Source organism: Pteronotus mesoamericanus, unplaced genomic scaffold (genome assembly GCF_021234165.1).
Source record: "Pteronotus mesoamericanus isolate MK-2021 breed Mesoamerican mustached bat unplaced genomic scaffold, CSHL_Meso_final contig_502, whole genome shotgun sequence".
NCBI lineage: Eukaryota > Metazoa > Chordata > Mammalia > Chiroptera > Mormoopidae > Pteronotus > Pteronotus mesoamericanus.
The window spans coordinates 590,097-609,201 of record NW_026555187.1 but is presented as its reverse complement, the minus strand read 5'-3'; positions in this window follow the sequence as shown (position 1 = coordinate 609,201).

Below are 19,105 nucleotides of genomic sequence, written 5' to 3'. Positions count from 1 at the left end.
TGTGGGTGGGCGCAGAGTGGACTGGGGAGGCTCCTGCCCTCCCTTCTGCTCCCCTCTGGGGGCTGCGTCCAGGGATTGGGGTCCCCGCCATCCCGCCTCCTGCTGCTGCCCCAGGGTCCTCCCTGGGTCACTCCCCCCTCTCTCTGGAGGGTCTTGGTCTCACCATCTTCTCCCTCCATCTCTGTCTCTATCTCTCTTTTTGTCGCTTGCCTTTCTCCGTGTCTCTGTGTCTGTCTCCATTTCCTTCCCTCTGTGTCCCTCTTTCTTTGTCTCTCTGATTCTCTCTGTATCTCCTTGTCTCTCTCCCTCTATCTCTTCAGGTTCTTCTCTCCCCTGCTCTCTCTTCCTGCCTCCTCTGTGTGTCTCTCTCTGTCACCGCCCCTGCCCCCAGTGGATCCGGCCCTCCCGGGGGAGATTGGCCCAGGCTCTTTCTCGCAGAAGCTCTCAGAGGTCAGGCAGGCCCTGACCAGACCCTGATGCCCTCCTCCCAGCTCAGGATCCGCTGTGGCTCTGCAGCACCTGCAGGATCAGGGGGCCTTGGCCCCTCGGCCTCTCACTCAGGACTCCTGCCCAACCCCCACCCCTACCAACCCCCAACTGCCCCCCCCCCCAGATCAGAGCTCCCAGGGAGGGCTGCCATCTCCTACTTACAGGCCTTGGCACCTGAGGTCCCCTCTGCCCATTGTGCCTTCCTTCGCTCCTGCAGCAACTGGGGCAGGATTCGCTGCCTTTAGAAAGATTTGTGTGCTCATTCATTCGCTTGACAAACATAGAGAGCCTCTCACAGGTTGAGCCCCAGCAGCCCATGGTCAGAATGTGGGAGCTATTACTCCCATTGTTATTTGATCATCACTTTCAGGCTGAGCTGCTTTGGAGCAAGCCTGTGCCTTGGCCTTGCCTGTGGGCCCCTGAGTCCCCGACACCCAGAAGATCAGAAAATCCTTGTTAATTAAAATGAATAATCCCCTCTGTACACTCACACACTCTCTCTCACACACACAGTTCTTTAACTAGGAAATTTATGTTCATCCTTCAAAACCCAGATCATATGGCTCCTCCTCCAGGAAGCCTTCCTGTACAGAGCCCTGAACTCCCAGCCCAGCATCAAGACTTCTGTGTGGGATGGAGGCTTCTGTGTTTCCTGCCCAAGGCCGCAGAGGGAGTGGGATAAAGAGAGAGACTGACAGCAGCCAGCAGCACTGGGGCGCTCGGGGGTTGGGCCACGGTCCAGGGTTCTCAGCACCCTTTGCCCCATCCTAATTCCTTCATTGCCCCTTAAGTTAGTGTCCTTCTCTTTGTCATGGTTAGATCTCCTCCACCCAAAGGTACTGAGGACAAAATGGTAGCAAACAGAACGTTCTGGAACCTCTTTCATGCTCTGAGGACCTTGATTTCTCCCCATGTTGGAGAGCCAAGGAGGCCCAGCCCAGACCCTTCCCCAAGCCTGTTCTCCAACCCGCTCCCCACCTCCTGGCTGCGCAGAGTCCAGAGGCAAACCATGGAATACTGCTCCCTGAGTGCCCACCGTGTGCCGAGCGCGGTGCTCAGCAACTGACCCGCAGCATCTCACTTCAGTCTCCCTGAACCCTGTGGTGGGGGGCTGTTTTTATTCTCATTTTATAGAACAGGAAGCTGAGGTCCAGAGTGAGCCACCTAGGGTCACCCGGCTTGGGAGCGGCAGACCTGGAAGCTGCCCCAGCTGATTCTAGAGCAGAGCTGGAGAGAGGTCCTAACCGCTCCCCCCACCCCCACACACACAGCATTCCTGACTGTCTCAAGCTGAGTCATCAGAGGCCAGCTCCCTCCGCCCCTGCTGCACCTGGGAGACCCTGAGACTGGCCTCAGCGCAGGTGGGGTGGCTAATTCCAGGCCTGATACCACAGCTCGAAAAGGGATCGCTCCCCCAGGAGATGCCCGCTTGCTCCGTGGCCTTGTAGGGCAGGCTGTCGTCCTTGGACTGGCCTCTTGCTCAGGGAGCTCCCGGAGGTGGAATCTGATTCCTGGGAGGGGAGAGGGCGACTAGGAATGGCCTTAGAGCCCGGCCGTGCCACCCCACTCTCGCCCTGCAGTCTTGGGACTGGAGTTACGTCCTCTCCGTGTACCTGCCTCATGGACGCTCCAGGAGCCCTGGCCAGGCCTGAAGGGTCATCTGGGGTTCCAGGCCCCTGGGGGCCCTGGCCCAGCTGTCCAGGCTGAGTGGCCTGGGGCACCAGGCAGGTGGAGGCTGCTGTTTATAGCTTGGAAGGAGTAAGCTCCCCTCTTGCGCTATAACTCTCCAACTGGGAGCTTCTGGGGACTTGAGGTGGGGGGCAGAACTCCCCGTTTCCATCCTGGCCACCTCACAGCTAGGAGACTCGGGTCATTTTCTGAGTATCTACTACATGCTAGGTGCCGGGCGGGCTCTGAAGACACAAGGGTGGACATGACTCGGGCCCAGCAGACAACTGGGGGCTCCATTAGGGTAGGTAGGGCAAACTGCCGTCTGAGGTTGGGCTCCCTCAGAGGCAGACCCTGAGACAGGAATTCGGGGGCAAGAAATTTGGGAGGTAGCCAAGGAGACCCGGGTAGGGGGTGGGAGGTGAGACAGAAAGGAAGGCTCCTGAAACTGCAGTCATGATGCCGGTTGTTCCCACTCTCAACAACTAGGGCGCTGTTCCGCCAGGGCCTCTCGGGGGCAGCAGAGAGCACCCTCTTCTGAATCGTCAGAGCTGAGGGGTGTGGGAGCTGGAGTATTTATCCACCAATCCCCATCCTCGTTCCTTAAAGCCTGCTCCCTGGTTGGGTGGTGGGGGAGGGGGCTGTTGCTGATTTGCCGACCTGTCTGCACCGGCCACACCAGCTTCAGCAGATGGAGAAGGACCGCCATCCCACAACATGAAGTTGCTGGAACAGGAAGTTGCTGGAAGAAGGAATCCCTGGGTTGGAGTGGGGTGGGGTGGGGAACACTGTCGAATAAAAAGGTTAGTGGAATATCTAACCCAGAGACCTGATGAGCCTTGGGTGGATGTCAGGGAAGGCTTCCCGGAGGAGGCAGCAATTGAGAGGCGATCTGAAGGAGGACTGAAGGGTGATGGGGGTGGTGGAGATGGGTGTAACATATTTGAAGACCGCAGGTTGGGAGGGGCTGAGTGTACCCTTGGTGAGGGGACAAGGATCAGAAGGCAGAGGAGAGAGCTGCCCCTCCACCCCCTACGCCACGTCTCTCCTGGAGTTTGGGGCACGCAGAGAGCCGGTGGGGCCAGAGTGAATTCACAGAGTACTGCGGGGAAGGAGCAAAGAAATTATCAGCTTGCACCCTATGGAGTCTTGCTCATTGAATAATGATACGACGATGATAATCAAAATGACCCAGAGTGTGTGCTGAGCAGGTCACGGGGGCAGGCGGGGGTGGGGGGATGGGAGGGTTCCCTCTCCCTTCACTCAGACCCTTGTGCAGTTAAGTACTTGGAGGTCCCCAGCAGGGAAGTGGCTCGCTAAGCTCACAAAGCCGGCGTACGGCAAAGGCAGGACTTGAACCTGAGTCCATTTCAGGTTCCCTGCGACCTGAAACCACCACCACTCCAGCCCTGCAGCCCCATTTATGAAGTCAGTGTGGGAAGGAGGGAACAAAGCATCCTGGTGCGCTCCCCAGATTCTCTGACAGATTCCAAGGGAACTGTGTGGGTTACACAGCTTGCCCACAAATGTGGAAAAACAGGCGTGACCACAAGCTTGGCAGCATCGTCATGATAATTAATAGTCATTACAGTGAACACCGACATGACCCTCAATCTGCCTGTGCTGTCCTGAGTGCCTTGCATATATCAGTTCATATATTAATTTTCACAATAACCCTATGAGATAGGGGCTATTACTATTCTCATTTCACAGGAGAAGCTGGAGCAGAGAGGTCAAGTAACTTGCTCAAGATCACACGGTTATAACGTGGCAGAACCAGGACTTGAACCCAGGCTATCCGACTCTACAGTCTACACAGTAAACCACTACACCATACCCTGAACAGGCTCATGTGCTCGACTTCCAGCCGCTGCCCATTGGATGCCACTGTCAGGAGACAATTCTCCTTGAGCTGCTGGTATTTTCATATAACTCACAAGCAGAGGTGTGGACAGCTTTTTGCGCTGGCTATGTTTTCAAGAATGTTTGACTAGCAAACAGCTTTGGAAGGGAGAGAGAGTTCCTTCCTGTGGGGCAGAGGGCAGATTTGTTTGCTGGCCATATGACAAGAAGGCAAGCCTCCTCTGAGGTAAAGGAAGAGTGGGCCTGTTTGCAGTCTACTTGAAGAGACTGGGGTTTCTAAGCTCGGAGTTCCTCAGCTGTGATACAAATTCAGTGTCCATCCAGGGCCAAGCTGCGTTGGCCTGCATCCTCCCCGTGGGACTTGGGAGGAATGGACAAACCCAGAGTTCGTGCTGCCCACTGCGCTGTGCATAATTAAATCGTTTGTCTTTGATTCTGGAGTCTTGTCTCTTCTGCCAGCATCAGTGAAACCATGGCAGGGTAACTTATTAGCTTGAAAGCAGGGAAAGCACTCCCAGACGCTTTACAGTTCTTGGTGCCTCTTTGCTCTCTCTGTGATGCCACCTGTCACCAAGGTATGTCTCGGGATTCTGTTTAGGTCCCACCTTGGCTGCTGCCCCCCCGACCTGCTGTAGGTTGGGATGGTTAAGATGGCAATGCAGCTTGAAGAGCATATCATAGTTAGAAGGAATTGCTCTGGAAACCAGAGACATTGAGATTCAAGCCCCACTTTGGCGTAAGGTCCAGGTTGAGCTCCCTATAACAAAAGACCCAAAATGCAAAGGCTCAAAAGTCATATAATTTTGCAAAGTGAACTCATTATTTCTTTAGCAATATAGTTCCTTTGAAAAGCTTAGTAGGCATCTGGTGTAGGTACTTTTAGTTAGTTTCATTGTTAGGAACCATATCCAATTTTTTAAAAAAGATTTTATTTATTTTTAGAGAGAGAGAGAGAGAGAGAGACGGAGAGAAACATCAATGCGTGAGAGAGATGTTGATCTGTTGCCTATTGCATACACCCCAACTGGAGACCTGGCCTGCAATCCAGGCACAAGCCCTGGTGGGAATCAAACCAGCCACCTTCCAATTCACAGGCCGGCACTCAATCTGCTGAGCCACACCAGCCAGGGCAAATGTTCTTCTCTAGCCAGAGTTCTTGTGTTTATTTAATTTGCTGCATTTGCTTCCTTAATTTACCTCCATCTTTGCCACTCCTAGGTAATGAGCACCTGAAGCAATAGCCTTGAGCGAGAGGCAAGATCCCTATTTATACTGTTTTGGGAAACAGGAAGCTGTTGGCTCTTCCAGGCTCGTGATGTTTCTGACTCTGAAAAGTGGCCAGTTCTTGTCCAAGATCACCCCATTCTCACAATTCCTTGCAGCAAGCAGCAAGGAGGAGCCAGACTCGCAGTGACATTCTAGCTCTTTCCAATCACTTCCAGAAGCACAGGCTCCATAGACACATGATCTGCCTCTCAGGTTATCACAGGTGATGGTATCACCAAATGCCATTCTTTGGCATAACAAGGGGCACTGGCTTTCCAGCCTCCAATATTTGTGTCCTGCCATCAGGCCACTCAGCTGATGCAGTTAATTTTTCATTTTTGCGATGGCAGCACCCACTTCTGGTTCCAATCTCTGTAGTAGGATAAATAGCTTGCTTGCTGTATTGGTTTCCTAGGGCTTCTGTAACAAACCAACTAGGTGGCTTAAATGATGGCAGTTTATTTTCTCACAGTCCTGGAGACCAGAAGTCTGAAATCAAGGTGTCTGCAGGTTGGCTCCTGTTGAGACAGATCCTGTTTGTTTCCTGCTGTACCTTCAGCCCTTAAAAGAGTGCCTAAAATGTAATAAATGTACAGTAAGTGGCTGTTGGAGGGATGGAGTCATAAGCAAATGAACTAAGAACGATATGCAGGGAATATCTAAGATTGAGACCGGGCAGGGAAATTCAGGACAGATGGGCACTCTGTGTGGACTGACACAGATATCTCAATGCTGTGATCAATAAATAAAAACTGGCTTCCTGCTGACAAGGGCCCCCAAGGTGCCCTTCGTGTCACTATTGCGTCGGCTGTGGGTGAAAGGGTCAGGCATGGGAGCAACCACAGTGTAGATCACTGCAGCAGCCTTGTGGGAGGACATGGGGCTGAAATACACCCCAATGAGCGCCCCATAGGACAGTGACACCGCAGAGAGATGAGAGTCACAGGTGGAGGAAGCCTCTGCTTGCCGCTCGTCGATGGGGCCCTCAGGACAGTGGCAAAGGTGCTCGTGGAGGGGACCACGAGGCCCACCAAGCGGGTGACGATGGGCAGGGTGCCCACAGCATATCCTGCTACATCATGAGAAAGGTGCCGAGCAGGCCGGCTTCTTCAGAGCGCTGAGGTCACACAAGAAGTGGGAGAACTAACTGTGGGGGCAGAATGAGAGGTGGGTTAGTAATAGCATGTGGGTAACAGTATTGTCTGCATGCCAGGGAACATTTCTGAAGGCCGCAGTCCAGGACGCCCCCCCCAGGAGGCCACAGGGCTGCGCCGTTACAGATGGGGCATGGTACAGAGGGTAACAGACCGCGGCATAGCGGCCGGCTGTAGGACATGGCAGTCAGAAGGAAGCTGTCGATGCCAGCAAATCAGATGAAGAAGCACATTGGGGTCAGGCAACCAGAGTAAGGGATCCCTTTGTGCCCTGACACGTGATTGGCCATCATATTAGGGATGGTGGTGAGGGGAAGCGAGCATACACAAAGGCCAGGTTGGCCAGGAAGAAGTGCATAGGTGTGTGGGAAATGGCCAGGATCATGCGTAGGTTCCCCAGCCCAGTAGGAACAGCATGAAAAGCAGCTGCTGTTGCTCAGGGTCTTCTGAGAGGCCCAGGAGAAGGAAATCAGAGACCCCGGTGCAGTGTGCGCTTCCCACTGTCACCCTGGAGCAATCAGAGAGGAAACGGGGGAGCTGTCCGTGGTCCTGGCTAAGGTCAGCCCCCTCTTGTTAGTTCAGACATTTTTCAATTCTTCCCACACTCTCCTGCCACGGGACCCCCCACCCATCATTTCTGTCAGTGAACGCCCCACTCACGGCCCACAGCCCACCTGCAGGATGTCACCTGCAGCTTGGCACACAGCTCCCAGGTACACTGGTCATTTCTCACTGGCACAGCTTGTGTCCATGCCCCCAGGGGTTTACCTGGCCACAGGAGCAGGCTCAGCTCACACACGGGACAGCAAGAAAGTGCTGGGAGTTGACACCCTCAGGAATGGCCTTTGGACAGCGAGGAACAGGGCTTATTGGGTGACTCTCCTGGCCTCATCACTCCCGGGTGAGGCAGTTCTGGGCTGTGTTCTGCAATCGCTCAGAGATCCCTAGAAGCATTGCCCCTCTGCTGACCAGAGCAGGAACCTGCGTATTCTCACCTTTCTTTCCCAAAATGTTCATTAAGCCTCCTGGGATTATCACCTCCGTAAACTATTTGCATGCAAGTCCTTGACTCAGAACCTGCTTTGGGGAGAACCCAAACTAAGACACAGAATTCCAAAATTTCTTTCATCTGTGAAACAATCTCTTCTTTGTTCCAAACACCCCTCCAGTTACTGCCCGCTTGCTCTGCTCCATTGGACACTCCTCGAAACATTGCTTGTCCTTGCCTGTCAAGAGCAACCATGGCCTTCTATTGTTAATCCAAAGCCGGCATGCAGACAGTGTGCACCGGTACAATTGCTGCATTGCTAAAATCCAGAAATATTTGGCACCGGCTAGAAAATACCCTTATAGTCCTTCCAAAGAATAGTTAAATTAATAATAGAATTGTAATGTAATCTCAACATTTTAAGTTAACTGTTGTTGAATGTTGCAATAAGCTTTGATACATTGGGGACATCTGAGAAACATTTGCAAAACTTTTTGCCAACCCGCCTCTTGTCACTGTGAGCAGTGTGGACATGCGTGTATGAATTGCTCTGGCTTACAGGAGAGGTACCTGTTTGCCAGCATCCTCAAACTTCCAGCTTGGTTCTGGTTCTAAATAGTTCAGGTTCCCTTTGGTTTTTATTCTTTGGGCATGGCTATTTTTTGGTATGTAAGTTGCAAATGGGCAATGTTTTCAATTATAAAATCAAATGTTTATAATAAAACCCAGAATGCAAAGACAACAAAGCTCAGGTAAGCTTTTTAATGTTTGCATTAAATACCGTGAAGAGCTTTCTGCTGCATTTGTGGGAAAACAAAAAAGAAGTGATATTCACTGTGACTTGCAGCTGCGCCTCCAATGTCTGCAGAAGTCACAACAACCTGAAACGGTCTGGCCGCTGTGTAAGGCTCTGTAAAATGTAACAGCTCATTTATGTTGTGGAAATAAAAAAACAAAAATTTAAATATAAAAATATGGGTCGTTCAGGGTAAAAGGATATAGAGTGGTTGCAAATGCTGTTCATTAAAGTTGGAAAGGCTGATACTTAAGTATTTCATCTGAATAGCAGTCATGTTTTCTTCATTTTGGCTCAAATAGAGAAAATTTGTAATAGTCAATGAGGAAAAAGTGAAAAGGGCACCATTATTCAGTGTCACAACGCTAAAAGGCATTTGATTAATAAAAGGTTCTGGAAAAATGTGTTTTATGCCAAAGAATGTTGGAGCAGACAAAAAGCATTTAGAAAATACTATAAGACCTCTAAAACATTCTAATGTATGCTTTAAAGTAATTGAGACTTTTCAGATGTGAAATCATAGAACTTCAAAAATTGCAATATTGACACGGGCATGATGTTGCCATTCAGACCCACAGATCTGCTCATGGCAAAAGCTATTGACTGAAAAGATTACACAGATCTTGGGAAAACCATGTAAGTCAGTAAAAATTTCAACCAGGACCAAGGAAGCTTCAACAATGTCACTAAAATTGTTTCCATAATTTATTTAAAAAGTAAAATTCAAGGCTTCGAAGGCAGTTTAAGATTTGTGGTTAATCACATGAGGCTGTGGTTTACTTCAGAACAACATCGGAAATAAAATCTGGAAAGAGGAAAAAAATAGAATTAAGTTTATTGAATTTAAAACTTGATCAAATGACATCTGTGATGTTCTGGTGGTGGTTTAGAAATGTCAGTTCAGTGAAAAAAATATTTACATGAAGACTTTCTTGGATGTTGCACGAATATCATGTAGTTCTAAGTTTCAGGCAAAATTTACAAAACACTCTGATGTTTTAATTTGGTATCATTCAAATTTCTTTGTTAGGTTATCTCCAGATGATTAAAAAAGATGTAATTCAAATGAAACACTTTAAACATTTTCTCAAAACCTTATATGTGCCATTATGTGTCTAATAAACAGGATCTCAAAGAGATGCCTGCACCCCACATTCACCGCTCTGTCACCCCAATAGCCAGGACGCGGGGACAACCTGGGTGCCCGCTGGTGGAAGAATGGATCAAGAAGATGATTTATGCCATTAGAAAGAAGGGCATCCTGCCATTTGCAAAAACATGAATGGGACTTGAAGGCCTTATGCTAAGTGAGACAAGTCAGGCAGAGAAAGACAAATGGTATCACATATATGTAGAATATTTTTTTTAAAAAGCAGAAAAAAAACTTCCAAATCTTGCTAAGTCTAGTCCCTGCTCCTCTCCTCAGTCTCCACCCTCACATCACTGCCCCCAGCCACGCAGATCTCCTGGTCCAAGATTGGTCCTTCCTGTGGGCCTTCGCACCTGATGTTCCCTCTGCCTCTCACGCTCTTCCCTTAGGACTTCTCTTCAGCTTTCAAGACCCACCTCAAACCCTTCCCTCCCCTATAGCTCTGCCCCTATTGGCCACTCAATCCCCTGTCCTCCCAGGACTGTGCTGTCTGGACTTGGAGGGGAACCTGCCCGGGGGCCTGTCTGCCTGCTGCCCTGTGGCTCTCCTCTGCCCAGGAGTCTACACCCCCAGGCTCACCGTTTATGGAGCCTCTTTACTGATACACTCCCCAAGATGAGGGTAGGGAACCTGGCACGATGCCAGAGACAGGGTCCCTCCCCTGACCCAGCAATTCCACGGCAGAGGGCCTCTCCCGAAGGTGCACGTGCGAGGACGTTTGGAGAAGTGCCACGGTACGGGCGCACCCATCAAACGTCATCCTGGCACTCGTGGGCGTTTCCATAGTCAGAGAAATGGAGGATACATGGACCCGCTCACACCAGCCTGGCTGAATCTTAAAAGTGTTATGCTGGGCAGAGTGAAAACAACCATAGAAGACGGTGCACAGAATAATGGCACTTCCATACATTTTAAAAACATGCAATACAGTTTTGTATATTGTTTGTGGATACATCCCATGTAGAAAGGTAAACAGTGCGCATGGGAGTGATGAACACTTGATGTAGAGTGTTGGTTGTCCCAAGGAGAGGAAGGGAGCAGGGGAGAGGCCGAGGAATAGCAAGAGGGAGGAGAGAGACAGGAGGGGGAGGACAGGAGGTAGATGGAGACAGGAAAATGGCAGTGTGGGAGGAGGGAGATATGCGTGGGTGTTTCACTTCTTCAGCTGGGTGATGAATACAAGCTGTGCTCCAGCTTAATTATGTTCTATGCACGCGCCTGCGCACATACACCGCGATTCCCGCCTACCTTCAAGGAACTCCCTGGGAGAGGGCCAGATGGAGGAGCATGGAAGTGATGGCTCCCACACCTATTTTCCGGTGGAGGTCATTGTGTGCCTTGAGCTCTCATTCTGAAGGTCCAGCCATCCCTCCTGGGTGCCCTACCTTTGCTGAAATTTCCAAGCCCCCACAGACCCTGGGTCCAACCCATTTCAGCGTCCACCGCACTCCCGCCCTTCCAGTGTGCCCGAGCTCAGAGCCGGCCCTGCTGACTGCCCAGCCACGGGGGCCAGAGACCCGGGCGGCAGCCAGGTCTCCTGCCCCACTCGCTGCATCCTGACGGACAGTTTCCCCAGCATCTGTCTTCTTTCTGACCCCTTGTCTCTTTCCCAGGATTCCCATCTTGTCGCTCTTAGACTTCATACCTGTCCTGTCTCTAGTCTCTCTGACCCCAATTTGCTCTTTTAGTTCAGACTCCACGATGGCCACTGCCCAGGTGGTGAAATGACCTGCCTCCCCACGGCCTAAGATCCTGCACTGGCTCCCTATTGCCTCGCTACTAATAGTGAACATTTCTTACCTGCTTCCTGTGCACCTGCCACCATGACAAGGAGTTTGACATGCTTCATTACTCAACCGTCAAAGGCAAACACTCTTCTATTTATAGGATGAAGAGGAGAGAACAGTCAACTCCCAGTATCTCACTGTCTTTCTTATTCCAAAGATTTTAAAGCTCTTTGATGAAAGACCCAGAAGCTGGAACCTCCTAGCAGGGCTTACACAAACAGAGGTTTCCCGTTTTATTTTGTTTTCATTGTGCAAGTAAACTGAGGCCCAGAGAGGCAAAGCCACTTCCCTGTGGTCACACAGCAAGCCCCCAGCGTGCTGATGTTGTTCCCTGCCCCCCTCTGTCGCCGCTCGCCGGTGGGAGGCGCCCCTCTGGCTGTGGGGCTGTCTGGCAGGAAATGAGCTGGCTCCTGCTGGGGGAGCATGCGCCCAGTGCAACAGGAGGCAGGGCTGGGACCCTCAGCAGGGAGCCGAGGACCTGGCAGGGCCCAGTTTACCCTCCAACCTTGCAGCTCAGATTCCATCCCTCCTGTCCTGGCAGGGTGCCTGCTAATTGTCTACTCCACGCTCTGTCCTGTTGGGCCTGCATCTTTAGGGAGGAGGCGACCACAGCTTACTCTGGGCTCTTCCCTCTACTCCTGAGCCTGGGGTTGTGGGGGCTCCCCCGCGTGGGGCCTGAACCCAGAGGAATTCCCCAGCTCTGCTGGACCTGCAGGCCGCTGGCTGTGTCCATGGCTCCTCACTGCTGGAACTATAGCTTGCTAACATTCATTTTTTAAAAAATTGAGGTGAGATTCACACAACAGAAATGAACCATTTTCAAGTGAGCAATTCGGTGGCATTTAGTACATTTACAACGATGTGCGACCATGACCTCTATCTAGTTCCAAAACATTTTCATCACCCCAAAATAAAACTCCGTCCGCATTATCAGTCACTCCCCATTTCCCCTCTTCGCCCAACCCCTGGAAGATATCAGTCAGCTTTCTGGCCCTAGGGATTGGCCTGTTCTGGACATTTCGTGTAAATGGAGACATACACTGTGTGACCTTTTGTGTCTGGCTTCTTTCACTCCATGGAGTGTTTGCCAGGTTTACCACCCTGTGGCCTGTGCCAGAGCCTCACTCCTTGTCATGGCTGAGCGCTATTCCATCGCATGGGTGGGCCACATTTTATTTAGCCATTCACTCCTCAATGGACACCTGGGCTGTTTCCACCTTTGGGTGGTCGTGAATAGTGTTGCTATGAACATTGGCGTACGAGTTTCTGTTTGAGTCCCAGCTCTCAGTTCTTTTGGGGGCACCCCTAGCCGCAGAATGGCTGGGTCACGTAGCAGCCCAATGTTTAGCGTTTTGAGGAACTGCCAAACTGTTTCCCTTAGTTTGTAAACTGTGTATTCCCACAGAATGCACAGTGGCTGTACCACTTTACATTCCCACCAGCAATACGCAAGGGTTTCAATTTCTACACATCCTCATCAACACTTGTAATTGTTTATCTTCGAGTGTGAGGTGGTAGCTCAAAGTGTGTTTTTTTCATATTTAAAAATGTGTTAAAATACATATACCATGACATTGACCCTCTTAACCATTTCTAAGTGCACAGTTCAGTGGCATCGAGCACATTCACATTGTTGTGCGAACGTCACTGCCACCCGTCTGCAGAGCTGGCTGCACCTTGCAGAACTGGAACCCTGTCCCCATTAAACACTAATTCCCTGTTATCCCTCCCCGGTCCCTGGCAACCTCCATTTTACTCTCTGTCTTTATGACTTTGACAACTCTAAGTGCCTGATATAAGTGAAATCATATAGCGTTTGTCCTTTGTGTCTGGCCTATTTCACTCAGTGTAACGTCCTCGGAGTTCATGCACGTTGTAGCATGTGTCAGAATTTCCTTCCCTTTTAAGGTTGAATCATATCCATCATATGTGTACACTATGTTTTGCTTATTTATTCACAAGCACTTGGGTTGTTATTGTAAATTATGCTGTTATGAACATGGGTATACAAATATCTCTTCAAGATCCTGCTTTCAATTCTTTTGGGATCTATCCAGAAGTGAAATTGCTGGGTTATATGGTCATTCTACTTTTAATTTTTGTAGGAGCCTGAACACTATTTTCCACCATGGCTGTATCAATTTACGTTCCTACCGATAGTACACAAGCATTTCAATTTCTCCACATCCTCACTAACACTTGCTTTCTGATTCCCTATAGTAGCCAACCTGATGGATGTGAAATGTTATCTCGTGTTTTGATTTGCATTTCCCTGATGATTAATGATGTTGAGCATCATTTTCTGTTCCAAATATTTTGACCTGGCATATCTACTGGTAAAATGTATTTGAGCACATACTCCTGCTACACGTACATTTATTTTACAAGTAAACATTGAACTGTTGTTGTAACGGTGTGATAAATCGTTATAAAATGCCTCCCACATTGAAATTAAAAAGGGATGAAATGTGCTCTTGGAAATATACTACTAGGATGAAATAAACTCTTGGTGGTTTCAAACTACTCTAACAATAACACTAATACTTGGAGGTACCTTGGGGCAAATTTCCGGGTTAAGGGTCATGGACAAAAATGCTTATCACAAATAGGCTTTTGACAACTGAACAATGCTTGGTTAATTCTCATCACAGATCTTTCCTCTGTCATTGCTTTCTTTCCTCTTGATGCAGCTGGCAGAGTCCGTTTTAGAGGCAGAAGTGTCTACACCAGCACTCTCTCATTGGCATTTGTGGTCATCCTGTGGTTTTTTTTATGTCACAGGTTTATTTTTGATGATGGGTTGAGAAAAAAATGGATAATACAATCAGTAAATCCACTCATCGTGGCACATGGAAATTGTGTTATCCACATCGAAATAGGCTGAAAGCCAAAAAGGCAACCTAGTGAAATAGAAAAAGTTAGTAAAGTACACGTTACTATTTTATTACTTTTTAATTCATTTTTATTTTAAAAAACAATTAGTTTTGAAACAATTTTAGACCCACATAGACATTGCAAACATAGTACAGAGAGGCCCCATGAATCCTTCACTCAGCCTCCACCAATAAAAACATCTTACAATTACATAAAAGATATATAATTATATGTTACATAATATATCTATATAATTATATATTTTATGTTTATATATTATTATTATTATATATAATTATATATTTATAGTATAATTATTAAAAAACAGCACCTTGACCTTGGCATAATCCTATTAATGAAAAAACTTATTTGGGATTCACTGACTTTTACGTGTGCTCAACTGCTTTGAGATGCTCTATGAAATTGTGTCACTTGTATAGATCCATATAGTCATCACCACAATCAGGAAAGAGAACTGTTCCGTGACCCCGGAGGAACTCCCCTCCGCTGCCCCTTCAGAGTCACCCCTTCCCGAACCGTTGGCAACCTTAATCCGATCAGCATAACCGCCCTGGTCCTGTCATCTGGAGAACGTTCTGTAAATCATATCCCACGGTAGACTGCCTTTTGAGATCAGCTTCTTATACTCAGCACAGTACTCCTGAGAGCCATCCAGGTTGTCTGTGTCAGCAGTTCATTCCTTTCCACTGCTGAGTATTATTCCATTGTATGGATGAACTGCTGTTTGTTTGTTTGTTTATTTGTTTGTTTTCCAGACATTTTGTAGTGAAGGAATTTAGGTTGTCTCCAGGTTTTGGCTGGAAACATGTTTCCGTTCCCCAGGGTAAATACCCAGGAATGAGACTGCTGGTTTATAGGAAGTGTAAGTTTAACTTATAAAAAACTGTCAAACTGTATTCCAGAGTGACCATACAATTTTTTATCCCCACCACTAGCATATGAGACTCCTGCTTGCACTTGGTATTGCCAGAGTTTTAATTTTAGCCATTCTGATAAGTGTGTCATGAAATCAAATCATGGCTTTAATCTGCACTTCCTTAATGGCTAATGATGTCGAACATCTTTTCATTTGCCTCTTCATCATCTCTATGTCCTTTTTGGTGAGGTGTTCATATGTTCAAGTCTTTTCTCCGTTCTCTAATTATTATTACTTTAAAAGTCTTTGGAAGATGAACATGAACATGAAGGTAAGTTTTTCAGTTTTCTCCTTACATGAAGTGCCACTATGTGGTATAATTCCTCTGTGTGTGTGTGTGTGTGTGTGTGTGTGTGTGTAAACACTCTTCTCATTGCAGTCCGTGTGAATGGCGCCCCCCTGAGGTTAGTGCCATGCATTACTTCCTCCATGTTTTCCTAGCAGCCCTGTCTGATTTTCTCTGGAACAAGTTGCCTGCCCTGCCTGCCCTACTTCGACAATAGCTGATGCTGGTCCATCCTCTTGGTGTGGGATGTACTCTAACCTCACCTGCTTGGCACCAAGGTCATTTACAGCATGGCTTCAGTTGACCTTGCCAGTTGTCAGTCCCCTCTACAGTTAGTTCCCATATACTCGATCCTAAAATGGTTAGTTTCTATACCCTCTCTATCCTGAAATCATGCTTTCTCAAGCCCCAGGACCTTTGAATATGCAGTTCCTCTGCTAGCAGTGCTCTCATCCCTCCAGACTGGTGATTCCTCACACTCTGCTCTCCAGGCCAGGCCCAAGACTCTTCTTTTCTCCAAGACATTTTGTCCTTCTCTGCTCACACTCCCCAGGACTCGCGTTTTAGCCCATCCCTAAACATTTGGGCTAGTAGTATCTGTGCCCAGCTCTGTGCTTCCACTCCAGCTGGAACCTCTCCAGGGCAGAGTCTTGAACGGAGCTTTCTCTGCTTTCCCAGTACTACTCAGCATGGGGTTGGGCACAGCAGGCTGGCAGGAGGCTAGGCCCAGTTCTCAAAACAATAACCAGGAGTTTCCAAGAGCACCATGTGAGCCAGTATTCACATTTTTATAATGGGATCATATTAATTTTGAATTGGGTGGAAAGACTGTACAAGAACAGACCTACATGTTCATGAGCCTGTTCATTCACTCACTGATTTATTCATTCATCGTTATTGAGCATCTACTACGTGCCAAGCCCTGGGCAAGGTGAAGAAAGCATCTCGCCCCTCACCCAGCTCACACTTGAGTGGAGCAGACAAGCAGAAATCCATACGGGCACAACTCATAAATTTATGGTTATAATGTGACGTGGGCTCTGAAGCATGTGATGCTAAGAGAGAGGGTCACAGGGGCCCAATCTGTGGTCAGAGAAGGCTTCACTGAAGAGGCGACACTGAGATGGACATGAAAAATGAGAGGGAGTTTAGTTGGCCCAGGTAGGAAGGGCAGTGATTCAGGCCAAAGGCGAAGCACTTGTGCAGGCAGGAGGCCGGGCGGGGCAGCCCCCAGGCACCTGCTCCCTTGGGGGTCCAGCCGTGCCTCGTGGCAAACATTAGAAAGCACCAACACTTACATCTGTGTCTTCCACTGCTTAAAACAGTCAAAAGAATGCTTATATTTTTTCTTTTGGAATTACTTAGGTGCCATGAAAACCTCATTTACTTATTGTGCACCTCCAGGAATTCTTCCAGATGGTGAATGTCTAATGCACAGATAACTTTTCAACATAATGACATTTTGGGAAAATGTTAAAGCCAACAGTGAATGAAGTCGACATCATGTTAGCTTAAGAAGAAATTTCATTTGAAAGTTTTGTTTTTTTTTGTTTTTTTGAAGAGTGAAAGTTTTAATTTTGACTTAACAGACTTGTTTTTATATTTTCAGACCTCAGACTGTGGTTTTACATTTTTTTGTGTGTATGGTCTTGAACAATTTCAGAGACCGTTGGAAAACCTACCGGTGCGGCAATATACCGGCGTCCTGCAGAGTCCAACCTGAGAAACGCACCCTGCAAGGCTGTCGCTCAAAGCCAACTTGGGGCTGTGGAAAAATCAGCTTAAAGCCATCGATGGCCTCCCAACTCCCCCTCCTCTTCTCTGGCAGTAGTCCCCTCCCCAGGAAACCCAAACTCCGACTAGGAAGACATGGCCTCCTCCCCTGACACAACATCCCTGTCACACACTTCTCTGCCTTTGTACCCAAAGTTCTCTCTTCATTCTTTTATTTATTTTGCCATTACTCTTATTCTTTAGAGGAAGACTTTGAGGTACAGGGAAGTCCAATTGCTTAGGCCTTCTTGCTTCCAAAGGCCACGCCTATTAAACATTACAATATTGGAGCCAGTATGGCTTACATATATGAAGATTTTCTGGTCCCATTTATACAATAGGAAGACAGATTAGTCAGGACTCAGAGAGGCAAAGTCAAGTGTCCAAGGTTACACTGCTGGTTTGGTTGACTCCAGAACCCTTGCTCTTACCTTCTGCTTTCATGAGCTTACCTCTCTCCCCACTTATCTGGCCGGTGAGCTCTGATGATGGCACTAAGACCAAGGTGGCCTATATAGCTCTGCTTTCTGGATCTGGATATATCTGTTGAGTGGTGAACTGGGTTGCGTGGAGACTGGGGCTGAGGCTTTGAGTGATAGGAAGGGAGGTCTGCAGTCTGTCAGGAATGAACTTGAATGCTCATATGCCAATCCCTGCGCCCTGGGCTGAGCCCTGAGTGCCTTGTTAGAGATCCAGAGGCCAAATAATTGTCTGCCCTAGATGGAACCACTGCTCGATGTGACCTCTTGAGGAAAGCAAGCAGCACTCATCAGTTCTTTCTTTTTCCTTTTCCTCCACTGTCTCCTGATCCCAGGGTGGTGAGAGATGTGGATCTCTTAGGCACTTATCATGGGGAGAGATTTCCTCAAGAGCCCTAGAAAAGGCAGCATTCCCCGTGGCAAAATACACCTCTGGAGAATCTTGGGACTCTACTTGATTTTGAAATGCTAGCACCCCCTAGTTATCGGTTTGGAATATATTCAGGGAACAGTTAGGGATTAATGTGAAGGGAATTGAGGAATGATTTCATCTACAACATTTATATATATAGATCTTCTTGATGAATTGACATTTTTATCATTATGAAATATTCTTGTTTATCTCTGATAATTACCCTTACTTTCGAGTGTGCTGTCTGATATTAATACAATAGTTCCCTTTATCCACAGTTTCCCTTTCTGTTCTAGTCGCCCTTTGGCAACTGCAGTCCAAAAATATTAAATGGAAATTGCAGAAATAAACAATTCCTGTGTTTTAAATTATGCACCATTCTGAGTAGCAATGGTGATGGAATCTTGCACCATTCTGCTCCATCCCTCTCAGAATGTGAAGCATTCCTTGTCCAACATATCTACACTGTGTATGCTACACACTAACTTTTTTTATTTCTTATTTTAATCCTCACCTGAGGACATTCTTATTGATTTTTATAGAAGGAGAAGGGATAGAGAGAGAGAAACATCCATCGGTTGCCCCTTTTGCACACATCCCAACTGGGGACCCAACCAGCAACCTAGGCGTGTGCCCTGGCCAAGAATCAAACCCACGACCTTTCAGTTTACAGGATGATGCTCCAACCAACTGAGCTACATAAGCCAGGGCATACCAGCTTTCTTATGATTAGTGTTTTCATGATTTGCTCTCCATATTTTTACAAGAAATCCATAGTCAAGGAAATTTGAATGTCCCATAAACATATGAAAAGATGTGTGTCCTCACTAAAAATCAGGGATATTGAAAGTAATACAACCAAGATGTATAATTTTCCTCCAGGAAACTGGCAAAAATGTGAAGTTTTATCATTCAAAATGTTGGTGACATACCTGAAGAAGTGAACACTTATCCATGCGTGGTGATCTTTGAAGGGTAATTTGGGACTATCTATTAAAACTAAAAATGTGTACCCTTTAAGATGAAGCAGTTCATCTTTTAGAGATCTCAACAGTGCATGAGAAGGAAGGAGAAGAGGGGCAAAGAGGTGAGTAACCCAGTCCTTCTGACAGGTCCGTGGTGCAGCTGAAGGAAGAGAGGAGCGGGAACCAGGCTCTTCATTTTCCCCACTGAACATGGCTCA